Raw genomic sequence first — 13,948 nt, forward strand, 5'->3', positions numbered from 1 at the left:
ACATCACCAAGAAGGTCCCTGAATATATTTTAATTAAAAATATGTTTTTATTGTCTCCACCAAATCACCCATGCCTGTACCCCATGTGCCTCCATGCCCCATCCCCTCCACTCTTGACCCTGTTCCCTCTGGTAACTTTTATCTTCTTGCTGAGTTCAGTTTTTTATTTCTTTTATTTTTTGTATGTAATAGGTTTATTTATTTATTTTTATTCTGCAGATGAATGAAAACATCCAATATCCAATATCTGTCTTTCACTTTTTGGCTGGTTTCACTCAACATAATCAACTCAAGTTTCATCCATTTTGTGCCAAATACCACCACTTCATCTTTCTTCAAAGCTGTGTAATATTTCACTGAAGATATGCTCCACAGCTTCTCTATCCATTCATCTGTTGAAGGGCACTTGGGTTGCGTGTGTGATCTGATAATTTGTAAACAGTGCTGCTATGTACCTAGGTATGATAGATCTTTCATGTTATTTTTTTTTTAATGTCATTTGGACAGATACCTAATTGTGGTATTGCTGGGTCACATGGGATTTCCATTTTTATCTTATTGAAAAATCTCCACACTATTTTCCAACTATTTTCTACAGGGGATGTACCAGCTTGGAAACTTGTAAAGTTTCTTTTTCATCCAGCCTTGCCACAGTTGTTTAATTTGTTTCTTTTTCATGTGGGCCATTCTCAGAGTTGAGGTGGTAGTATCTCAGTGTGGTTTTAATTTGCATATATCTTATAATAAGTGATTTGAACATTTTTTCACATATCTATAGGCCATCTTAATGCCTTCTTTAGAGAAATGTCTGTTGAGGTCCTTTGCCCATTTTTTAATTGGGTCATTTGTTTCTTTGTTGATGTATTGTGTAAGTATTTTGTAAATTTTGGAGTTTAACCCCTTGTATGGGATGGAAATATTTTTTCCCAATCTGTAAGTTGCCTTTTTGTTTTTTTTGTGATGGTTTCTTTTGAGGTGCAAAAGCTTTTAAGTTTAATATAGTCCCACTTGTTTATTTTTGCTTGTGTTTCACTTGTTGCTGGGGTTGTATTCCCAACTACATCTTTGTGGTAGATATTCTGTAGTGTGCCCCCTGTATTTTCTTACAAGTACTTTATGGTTTTCAGTTCTTATGTCTAAATCTTTAATCCATTTTGAGTGAATTTTCATGTATGCTGTTAAATATGGATCTTGCTTTAATTTTTTTCATGTGGCTATGCGTATTTCCCTGCACCATTTATTTAAAAAGGCTATGTATTCTCCGCTGTGTGGTCTTAATTCCTTTGCTGAAAATGAGCTGTTCCATAGTTGTATGGATTTCTCTCTGGTCTTTCAGTTCTGTCTCATTGGTCTGAGTTTCTGTTTTTTGTCCAGTACCATATTGTTTTGATTACTGTTGCACTGTAATATTGTTTGAAGTCAGGATGTTTCTAGCCTTCATTTTTCTTCTTTTCTTACTAGATTGTTTTAGCTTTTGTGGTCCCATATAAATAAACATAAAGCTTTTGTGGTCCCATATAAATTTGATAATTGTTCTGTTTCCTTAAAAAATGTCAGATATTTTGATGGGTATTGCATTAAATCTGTAAATTGCTTTGGGTAATATGGCCAGTTTAATGATGTTAATTCTTCCTACGTATGAGCATGGAATATTGTTCCATTTCTTGTGTCTTCTCTTATTTCCTTTAATAGAGTTTTACAGTTTTCATTAGAGAACTTCCTTACTGTCTTCATTAGGTTTATTCCCAGATACTTAATTATTTCTGGTCTGATTGTAAATGAAACTATATTCCTTATTTCCTTCCCTTCTGATACATTGTTCACATGTACAAATGCCACTGATTTTTACACATGGATTTTGTATTCTGCCACCTTACTCTAATTTATTATTTCTAGAAATTTGTTTTTGTAGACTCTTTTGGTTTCTCTAAGTATATTAGCATGACATCTGCAAATAGTGACAGTTGCACTTCTTTTCCAATTTGGATTCCTTTCATGTCTTTTTTTGACTAATTGCTTCAGCTAGAACTTCTGGGACTATGTTGAATAGTGGTGTTGAATAGTTGAATAGAGGTGATAATGATCATTCCTCTCATTTCTGAGCTTAGTAGAATTGCTTTTAGTTTTTCACCATTAAGCCTGATATTGACTGTAGGTTTATCATACATGGCTTTTATAATATTTAGATAAGTTCCATTTATTCCTATTTTGTGGAGAATTTTTATCATAAATGGATGTTGGCTCTTTTCAAATGTTTTTCATCATCTATTGAGATGATCATGTGATTTTTGTCTTTATTTTTGTTGATCTGATGGATGATGTAAGTTCATTTATGTATGCTGAATCAACCTTTCATCCCTGGGATGGAGTCTACTTGATTGTGGTGGATGATTCTCTTAATATGTTGCTATATTTGGTTTGCTAGTATTTGTTGAGACTTTTTACATCTATGTTCATCGGAGATAGGATCTATAATTTTCTTTTTTTGTACTGTCTTTGGTTTTGGCATCAGGGAAATGTTGGCCTCATACAATGTGTTGGGGAGATTTTCTCATCGTCAATTGTTTTGAAGTGTGTATAAGGTAAGTGTTATGTCTTTTAATAGGTTTGGTGGAATTCAATGGTGAAACCATCTAATTATGGGTTTTATTCTTGGGGAGGCTTCTTATTACTCTTTCAATTCAGTACTTGTAATTGGACTGTTTAAACTATCTATTTCATCCTAGCTGAGTTTGGGGAGTTTATATGACTAAGAATTTTTCCGTATCTTCGTTTGTCCAGTTTGTTTGCAGAGACTTTTATATAATAGGTTTTTTATGCTCCTGTGTATTTCTACAGTATCACTTGGAATGTCACTTCTTTTATTTTTTTAAATTTATTTTATTTATGCATACAAGAACTGGGGTGGGGGTGAGAGGATTCACCAGAGACAAAGTGGGGAGCAGAGCAGGCAGATCTACTGAAATAACTGTTTAGGGGAGCAGTGGGTGAGACAGGAGAGGTCTGCTGAACCATGTGGGTCAGCTCCCTGGCTGGGGATCAGACTTATGTCACAATGGCTGGCGAAAGCTTAATAGCACTGAGACTTTACGATTGTTAAATTGGGGACTTTGTGTGTGTGTGTGTTTATTGTGGACTTGTAATACTATGAGCTTCCTGCTTTTAGTACTGCTTTTAAAGCATCCCATAGGGTTTGGTAGCTTGTTTTCCCATTTTCATTATTTGCTAGATCTTTAAAAATATCTTCTTTGATTTCTTCATTGATCCAAGGGTTGCTCAAAAGCATTATATTTAGTTTCCACATATTTTGGTTTATTACAGGATTTCTTTTATGGTTAGTTTCTAGTTTTATAGTATTGTGGTCTGTAAAGATGCATGATATAATTTCTATTTTTGTATATTTTCTGAGACTTGGTTAATGTTCTAGTATACAATCTGTTTTTGAAATTGTTCCTTGTACACTGGTAAAGAAAGTATACACTTGCTTTTAGGTTGGAAAATTGTAAATGTCCAGTAAACCCATCTGATCTAAAGTCATTTAAAAACTTTATATCTTTGCTAATTTTCTCTTTGGATGATCTATCCCTTTGTGTCAGTGGTATGTTGAAATCTCTGACAACAGTTGTGTTTTTGTTGATATATTATTTTAGGTCTATTAATAGTTGCCTTATATAACTAGGTGTTCCCATATTTGGCACATAAATATAAATAAGAGTTATCTCTTCTTGGTGAGTTGTTCCCCTTGATCATTATATAGTACCCACCTTCATCCCAGATTAACTTTTCAGTTGAAAGTCTAGTTTATTGGGCCTCCCCAGTGGCGCAGCAGTTGAGCGCTGGGCTGTGAAGCTGCCTGCAGCCTTTGCAGCACTGGTTCAATCCCCTGCCGCCGGCATGAGTCCCACATGGCGTGCAGACCTCTCTTGCCGCGCCCGCTGCTCCTCTCAGCAGTGTATTTCGTTGGTCTGTCTGTTCTGTTCCCTGCTCTGGCTCTGGTGAATTCTCCCACCCTCCCGCACATCTGACTGTACTCAGTGCTTGTATAAATAAATAAATAAATAAATCTTTAAAAAAAAAAAAGTCTACTTTATTGATTATAATAATAGCAGTTCCTGATTTACTCTCTGAGTTATTAGCATGTATGACATTATTCCAACTTGTTATTTTCAGTTTGTTTTTATCTTTCAGTTTTAAATGAGTCTCTTGTAAACAAATTATTTATGGCTGAAATTTTTTTCACACACATTGTTAGTCTATGCCTTTTTATTGGTGAATTCATATCATTCACATATAAGGTGATTATTGCTATGTACTGTTTCAGTATTTTGGTTTTGATTTTTCATTGCTTTATTTTTCTGTTGTTTCTTTTTCCCTTTGTTTCTCTCTACTTCTGGAATGCTTTCCTTAATATTTGTATCAGTTTCTTTGCTTCTTCACCTGCAGGTGTCTATTCTGGATTTTTAGTTAGTGATTACCATGGTGTTTTCCTTGAATTCTTATGTTGTGAGTCCTTTATGAGCTAGTCTCCTCTCCACCGTTTAACTGTACTGATTCTGTCCATTTCTTCCTCCCCCTTAGTATTTGGTGTTGTGCTTCGTAGTATATTTGTTCTTGATACTGGTGCTAAATAGTTTATGTTTCAGTTTTTCTTTTCTTGTGGAAAATTATTTTTAGTATTACTTGAAGAGCATGTCTGGAGGTAGCAAACTCCATTAGATTCTGTTTGTCTGAAAAAACCTGTATTTCCCCTTCTTACTTAATTGATAATTTTATAGGATAGGGAGTTCTTTGCTGATAGTTCTTGCTTCTTAAGATTGTGAATATTTTCTTCCACTCCCCTCTTGTTGGAGAGTAGACTGAAACCCTAATTTGGGATCTCTTGTAGGATATTATTTTTTCCCTTGCTTCCTACAAAATTTTTTCTCTATCTTTGATTTTTGATAATTTGACAATGATGTTTCTCAGTGTAGATCTTTTTGCATCTAAGAATTTAGGTGTTCTCTCTGCTTGCTGGGCTTCCATATATAGTTCATTCTGTAGGTTTGGGGAGTTCTCGTGTTTATGAATAGGCTTTTTAGTCATTTCTTTTTCTTTTCTGGGAGTCTGATCATTTATAGGTTTCCTTTTCTAATTAAATCTGGTATTTCTCATAGAGTTTCCTTATTTTTCCTTTTTGATGATACTCTATTCTTCTAAATGTGTTATTTGAACACTCATTAACATATACTCACCAAACGAAGGAGCACCAAAATATATCAGACAACTGTTGTCCTCTCTGAAAACAGACATCAGAGAAAACACATACGTAGTGGGAGACTTCAACACACCACTATCAACAATGGATAGATCAACAAGACAAAAAATAAGTAAAGAAACCAAAGCTCTAAATAAAGACCTAGAGCAATTGGGCTTAACAGACATCTATAGAACACTAAACCCCAAAAAAACGGAGTACACATTTTTCTCAAGCGCACACGGATCATTCTCCAGGATCGATCACATACTGGGGCACAAGACAAACATCAACAGATACACCAAGATTGAAATCATATCAACCATCTTTTCTGACCATGAAGGCATCAAACTAGAAATAAACCATAAAAAGAAGGCAAGGAACTTTCCTACCTCATGGAGATTAAAAACCACACTACTGGAAGACCATTGGACTAATGAGGAGATCAAAGAAGAAATTAAAAAATTTTTTGAATTGAACGACAAGGAGGACACCAATATCCTAAATGTATGGGATGCAGCAAAAGCAGTAATAAGAGGAAAATATATAGCAATAGAAGCTCACATCAAGAAACAAGAAAGAACGCAAAGAAACAACCTAATCTCGAAGCTCAAAGATCTAGAAAAAGAACAACAAAAAAACCCCAAAACCAGTAGAAGAAAAGAAATAATAAAAACCAAAGCAGAAATAAATGAAATTGAAACTAAAAAAACAATCCAAAAGATCAATGAAACCAAGAGCTGGTTCTTTGAAAAAATCAATAAAATAGACAAACCCCTAGCCAGGCTCACAAAGGAAAAAAGGGAGAAAGCACAAATAAACAGGATCATCAATGAAAGAGGAGAAATCACAACGGACACAGCAGAAATCAAAAGAATAATCAGTAACTACTATGAACAGTTATATGGAAACAAGTTTAACAATCTAGAGGAGATGGACAAATTCCTACAACTCTACAATCACCCAAAGCTAGATAAAGAAGAAATAGAACACCTAAACAGACCAATTACAATTAGCGAAATTGAAATGGTAATCAAAAACCTCCCCAAAAACAAAAGCCCAGGACCTGATGGATTTACAAATGAATTCTACCAAACATTCAGAGACGAATTAGTGCCTATCCTTCACAAACTCTTCCAAAAAATTGAGAAGGAAGGGACAATACCAAACACGTTCTATGAAGCCAACATTACACTAATACCAAAACCGAACAAGGACAACACAAAAAAGGAAAACTACAGGCCAATCTCCCTAATGAACACTGATGCAAAAATCCTCAATAAAATTTTAGCTATCAGAATCCAACAATGTATCCATAAGATAATTCACCACAACCAAGTTGGATTCATTCCAGGGGCACAAGGATGGTTTAACATCCGAAAATCAATCAACGTTATCCAACACATCAACAAAAAGAAATATAAAAACCATATGATAATATCAATAGATGCTGAGAAAGCTTTTGACAAAGTGCAACACCCATTCATGATAAAAGCCCTTGAAATTCTTGGGATACAAGGAACATACCTCAACATCATAAAGGCCATCTATGACAAGCCAACAGCCAGTATCATTCTCAATGGTGAAAAGCTGAAAGCAATTCCATTAAGATCTGGAACAAGACAAGGATGTCCACTCTCACCATTGCTTTTCAATATAATACTGGAAGTCCTAGCCAGGGCAATAAGACAAGAGAAAGACATCCAAGGAATCCAAATAGGAAAAGAAGAAGTCAAACTATCACTATTTGCAGACGATATGATATTATACATAGAGAACCCCAAAAACTCCACAGAAAAGCTAATTCAACTCATCAATCAGTTCAGTAAAGTGGCAGGATACAAAATCAACACGCAAAAGTCAGTAGCCTTCCTATACACAAACAATAAATCTGAAGAAGAAGAAATCAAAAAGACCATCCCTTTTGTTATTGAAACAAAAAAATCAAATATTTGGGAATAAATCTAACAAAAGAGGTAAAGGACCTATACAAAGAAAACTATAAAACACTGTTAAAAGAAATAGAAGAAGACACAAAGAAATGGAGAGACATCCCCTGCTCAGGGATTGGAAGAATAAACATTATTAAAATGGCCATCCTACCAAAAGCAATATACCGATTCAATGCTATTCCAATCAAAATTTCAATGTCATTCTTCAAAGAAATAGAACAATTATTGATGAAATTCATATGGAATCACAAAAAACCCCGAATAGCCAAAGCTCTCCTGAAAAAAAAAGAAGGGAATGGAGGCATCAGACTCCCAGACTTCAAACTATACTACAAAGCCATAATCATCAAAACTGCATGGTATTGGAACAAGAACAGACATACAGACCAATGGAATCGAATAGAAAATCCAGAAATAAACCCACAGATTTATGGTCAACTAATCTTTGACAAAGGAGCAAAGACTATGCATTGGAGCAAAGAAAGTTTGTTCAATAAATGGTGCTGGGAAAACTGGGTCGCTACATGCAAAAGAATGAAGCTTGACCACCACCTCACACCATACACAAAAATCAACTCAAAATGGATTAAAGAACTAGACATAAGACCTGAAACCATAAAATATATAGAAGGAAATATAGGCAAAACACTACGTGATTTGCACATCAAAGACATCTTTACAGACACATCACCCAAAGCAGTGATAGTGAAGGCAAAGATAAACAGCTGGGACTATATCAAATTAAAGAGCTTTTGCACAGCAAAAGAGACAATAACAAAAACAAAGAGAAACCCCACCAACTGGGAGAACATTTTTGCACCCAACACTAATGATAAAGGACTGATCACAAAAATCTGCAAAGAGCTGATGAGACTCAACAACAACAAAGAAAATAATCCAGTCAAAAAATGGGCAGAAGAGCTTAAAAGAAACTTCTCTGAAGAGGAAATGCAAATGGCCAACAGGCATATGAAAAAATGTTCAACATCACTTGTCATCAGGGAAATGCAAATCAAAACTACCATGAGATACCATCTTACACCAGTGAGAATGGCACATATTAAAAAAACTAGCAACAACAAATGTTGGCGAGGGTGTGGAGAAAAAGGAACTCTTCTGCACTGTTGGTGGGAGTGCAAACTGGTCCAACCACTGTGGAAAGCTGTGTGGAGATTTCTGGACCTACTAAACATAGAGCTTCCATATGACCCAGCAATTCCACTCCTAGGTATTTACCCAAAGGACACAGAAACATCAATTCCAAAGAACACCTGCACCCCTATGTTTATAGCAGCACTGTTTACAATAGCTAAGCTTTGGAAACAACCCAAATGCCCAAAAATAGATGACTGGATCAAGAAGATGTGGTACATATATACCATGGAATATTACTCAGCATTCAAAAAAGATAAACACATGCAATTTGCTGCAACATGGATGGCGCTGGAAGGGATCATGCTCAGCGAAATAAGCCAAAAAGAAAAAGAAAAATACCGGATGGTCTCACTCATAGCAGGAATCTAGAAAACTTAAATAAGGGACCAGGAAAATGAATAACTATAAGAAAGTGAAAATCAAAATCAACAAAAAACTATGAACCAGAGACACTTTTAGGGGGGCGGGGGCAGGAGGGGAGGGATTGGGTTCAGAATGGGGGGCTGCAATTGTATGGGGAATATAACAATAAAATTTATAAAAAAAAAAAAAAAAAGAAAATAAATCTTTAAAAAAAGAAAAAAAAAATAAATGTGTTATTTGTTCATTTGACTCTTCTACAGCTGAAATTCTTCTGTTTTGATTTTATTCAAAGCACTTTTTGTCTTTATTTCATTCAGAGTCTCTTTTTGTGAACTTTTTATATATTCAGTCTCTTGAGTGAAGAATTTTCTTTGTTCCTATATCACCTTTTTGAGATCTTATGTATGTTTGTCTGCCTAAATATTTTTAATAATGTTGCTTTGAAGTTATTGTCAAATAGTTTTTCTTTTCCTGTCTCTTTCATACTCATTCCAGGACTTCTATCCTTCTCACTTTGCATTTCCATCTTGTGTTGAGATCTTCCTTGCTTCCTAGGCATGTATATTGCGTTATTTGTGGCTATTTATACTTGTGTATGTGGTTGGGGCTCTGGGGATTTATCTTTTGTCCTCCTCTTAGTTTACCTAAGTGTGGTGGATATAGGGCTTTAATACTCAATCTTGGTTTGAGGAGTAACACTGGTCACATCTGTCTCTTGTTGTGTTCACGGTGATCCGTAATCTGTGGTATGTTGTCTTCACTGCTCTCCAACCTCCATTTGTTCCTCTTTTCTGGGGATCTGTGCTGTTTTGGCCTCCCAGTGGAAAGGGCAACAGCATCTGGATCTTCAGCCTCTTTATTCTGTCATGTTTTAGGTGGAGTCAAAAGAACCCTCTTGTGGTGTGGGTACAAGAAGGGAAGTCTGAGAGGTTCAAAGATAGGCTGACAGAAGTGTCCTGACAAAAAGACTTACGGTTGTAAACCAGGAAAATTATTGGAGTAAAAATTTAATCCTAACAATGATTTTCAAAATTATAATAAAATACACATAACATAAAGTTTACCACCCTTCCCATTTGTGAGTATGCAGTGCAGTAATGTTATGTACCTCCAATATCCAGAGATGTTTCATCTTCCCAAACTGAAACTCTGTCCCTATTAAATAATTCCCTATCTCCTGTCCCTGGCACCCACCATTCTGTTTTCTGTCATCATGAATTTGACTCCTCCAGGAACCCCCATCTAGCTGGGAATCTTCGTATTTTTTTTCTTTTGTGATAGGTTTATTTAACTGAGCTTAATTTCCTGAAACTCTATTCATGTTGTAGGTTTTTTCTGAATTGCCTTCCTTTTTAAGCTGAATAGTATGCCTAGCATGGTTTGCCTTCTCCTATGATGTGCAGTATAATAGTATTTTTCCTTTTGGTTCTCAACATACTTTTCCTCACAGAACACTGGGAGGTTGCTTTGTTGGCATACATATTTTAAATACCTACAGATAAGAAGAGCAGTGTGCTAAATTTTGAGAATACAGGCATCTATAATAGAGCATCGGCTACTTCCTCTAGATATTAAAAATTATTTGAAGAAATGAGAGTACCTAGATTGCTACAGAGAGAGACTAATCCCAACATCATGGCCCTTTCAGTCCAGTATCTCCATCTGGGGTCTATGTGCTCATGGACAGATACAGAGCCCTTGAATCCTAAGTACCTCAGGTGTCCTTTTCAGTGTCAACATTTTTCATGTGTACTTCTCAGAACATACAAATATTATTCTGAATTGAAATAAAAGCACAGTCATCAATCTATCAACATGTGTATTAAACATATCAGTTCCTTTTATCAAATGATTTAAAAATTAGAACTAAAAGCAAATGCCGTTTTAATGTTAAGAAGGGGCTTCTGTTCTAAAGAGATGTTGTTAGTTATTAATATACATTCTCATAATTTTGTTACAGGGCAGGGGGAAGGGCACCCCAGAACCCCCAAAGCTGCCTGCTGTAAATAGGTTCTGCCATCCGCTGCATCAAGTCAAAACATATAGACCTTTAATGAAAAGAAACTTTAATACAATTAGTGTGCAATACAAAAAAGGGCAAAGAATATAGTTTCTAAATCAAGCACACAAAGTTACCCATCCCCTCATGAATATAAAAAGTCCATACAAACATGATTGGCCCAGAGCAGGGCCTGAAAGCCTGCCATAAGTTTAAAGTTCCTTCTGGGTCATGGTCAAAATGGACAGACAAGTCTGGGTTAAAAAAGAGCAAAATCAAGATAAAAGTTGCCATTGTTAACCTCCCCAATGGGTCTCTCACCCACATCTGTTTCAACCAGTCCATGACCAAAAGGCAAACACAGTTTCTTCACATGTCTCTCTGTTCCATGTGCCTCCTCCAGGTCGTCTTCTTGCTCTCCATCCTGCTTCCTTAATTCCTCAGTCTCCTCTCCAGCTTCTTCTCCCTGCTTAGCTCCACCCTCCCTTGGGTGGGGCAGGGAACCTGGAACCTCCCCTTTTCCTGGGTACCACCCTGTTACAATTTCACTTGACTGGCCCCTGGGGACACTTAAGCTGTTGTGATGCTTCTGAGTGCTTTCAGTGGTTGGCCAGTAGGGAGACCACTGGTTTTAGCCACTTGTCTCCTGAGGCTTGGAGTGTCCAAAGAATTCTCAGAAGTTGTGGTTTTAAAATGGATCTTCAAGAGAGCAGAGATACAAGGCAGAGAGTATGAGGAGTCAAAGGCAAGGGGGTTCTTGCTGAATTTTTAGGATTTACTGCTAGTTGAAAGGGGGAGAGTGGAAAGTGGTTCAGGATTGGAGGGGTCAGTGCAGAACTCTGATCTTAAGGCTCTTCTGGTGATTTGGAGGTCAGTTCTAGCCCCACACAGGACAGGTGTCTGAAGATTTGGAGTCACAGGCTCAGATGTATGTACACAGCCTGTTTTTGCTGTGAAAGCATTCAGAGACTTAGATATTTTTGCTTCACTCATTTTTCCCCAAAAAATCAGAAATGTATTTTGTTAGTGTAAAATGTAGTTTTTCTATTGCTGGTTTAAACTTGCACATACCTGCATAGGCACACATACACTGATCAAAAAACAAGGAGGCCCCCCCAGTGTCCTGTGGCCTGCTAGGTTGCATTATAGGCCAATTGCAGATGTAGTCAAAGAGTGCTGTATACACAGACAGGCTTGAGCTGCACAGCACTCAAAGTCAGCTTTCAGCAAATATTTGTGGAGTGAAGACGTTTCAGTGGGCTGAGAATTGAGGAACAGGAGGCAAGAGTATAGGAAAAGGCTGCATTGTGTAAACCTGAGCACAAATGGGGGGAGGAGAGAGTGGATGGAAATGACATCACAAGCAGAGTCTGGGTTGTTGGGGGACATTATTTATTTGAGAAAGATGAGAAAAAGTGGAAACTTCTGCCTACCCTTCTTGCCCCTACCAGTGCTGACTGGACTGTGCATAGCTGCCTCTTTTCTCAATTCCCTTCTGATGGAAGTCAAGTCAGTTTTGTTAATATGCAGAAATAAAAATAGAGTTCCTTTCATTTTCAAAAAATGATAAACACATTTCTTTTTTTGAAATGACCTTTGAGTGATCATGCTATTAGCAAGTGGTCTTCTAGCCTCAGATTTGGCTTGATCAGCTAAGGACTTGATCATCTATTTCTCTGTATCTGGACTTTACATTTACACAATGGAGTGACATCTATTCTTCCCCTCAGAAAGTGAATAATAAAGCAGTGGGTAAAATTTCAGGCTCTGGAATCAAATTTTCTGAGTTTGATGTGAATTCTGCCACTCTGTGAGCTTGAAAATCTGTGCCTACTCTTTATCTGTAAAGCAGGAATGATGATACCTCCTCAGCATATTACTGTTAGAAATAAATGAATGAAGAATAAAAATGTAAAAAAATATGATCTAAGGCTTTTTTTTTAAAGATTTATTTATTTTATTTATACAAGCATTGGATACAGTCAGATGTGTGGGAGGGTGACAGGATTCACCAGAGACAGAGTGGACAGCAGAACAGGCAGACCAAGGAAATACACTGCTGAGGGGAGCAGCGGGCGCTGGAGGAGAGGTCTGCATGCCATGTGGGGCCCTTGCTGGTGGCCGGGGATCAAACCAGCACTGCAGAGGCTGTGGGCAGCTTCGCAACCCAGCGCTCAACCGCTGTGCCACCGGGGAGGCCCATGTAAGGCTTTCAACAAGGAAAAACTGAAAATTAATTTATGTCAACTTACCATAGTAGAGGATGAGACCTGTATGTCATCCCTAAATCTGATGTTAACCAGAGACCGAGTGGTGGTAGTTTGCAATCTCATCTGAAGATCTTCAAGGACCCTTGTCTTTTTGGGGATCCTCTAGGTATAGTACAATAGAAAGAGGTAGGATAGGGTGGTAGGTTGGAGAAAGTCCTTTGGAGTGAGTGAGTCATTTTTCTGCTCCAACACCTATCTGCATGCCTTCAGGGGAGCTGTCTGGCTCTGGCAGTCAGTCTTCTCAAATGCAAAATATTTTGAGGACTAAATGAGATGAACTTTCTAAGGTTATTTTGAGCATAGTTTCTGACACAAAGTACATGCTAACAATTAGTGTAAAATACCCAGGGCCTAAATGAAATAAGGCCCTTATATATAAATAAGTGTACATGTAGATAAGTATATAAGTGCATTTACATATACATTCATACATATTCATACACACACGTATATAAATGAATTATCTATATTAGTTAAAATCACTTGCCTCCATTGAATAATCTGGAAAAGACAAGAATTTCTAAAAATGTTCATCAGAGTAGGTGATTTATTGTCAAGTGTTTAGAATTCTCCTACAAAGTAAATTGAGAATTCAAAGTAGAGCCAGATATAAGGTGAAAACAGAGAGAAAAGACTGTTACCCATATCCCTTATCAGACAGTGCCAACAGGGCCTGTGTCAGTGGGTATTGGTCTGATGTACTTGCTGGCTAACTTAGTAAGCAGTATAACTCCAGCACTCCCTCAGTATCCTGGACCCATGGATATTGGATCCTTCAGGTGGTCATAATTTCAGAGAAGAATTTAAGTCTTAAATCAGACCATAGAGGAATCTGCATAATTAATTGAGATTTGTAGCTCATTCAGTGATTCAGAAAGGGCTGCGCCAAGCAAATATTGCTACACCAACTTGTATTTTTATCTGAAAAAAAATATGCCACTCCCAGAGGGTAAATAAGTGTTTAGGTTGTTTCTAA

The 13,948-nt window shown here is 36.9% G+C and overlaps 1 protein-coding gene across 1 annotated transcript in view; it reads left to right on the forward strand.

Annotated features, from left to right (window-relative positions):
- LOC311180376 (protein cordon-bleu-like) overlaps positions 1-13,948 on the forward strand; it is a gene marked incomplete at both ends in the record, with an annotated part of 210,160 nt that overhangs the window by 87,167 nt on the left and 109,045 nt on the right. The window lies entirely within an intron of this gene.

Source organism: Talpa europaea, assembly GCF_964194135.1.
Source record: "Talpa europaea genome assembly, chromosome: 11".
Classification (NCBI taxonomy): domain Eukaryota; kingdom Metazoa; phylum Chordata; class Mammalia; order Eulipotyphla; family Talpidae; genus Talpa; species Talpa europaea.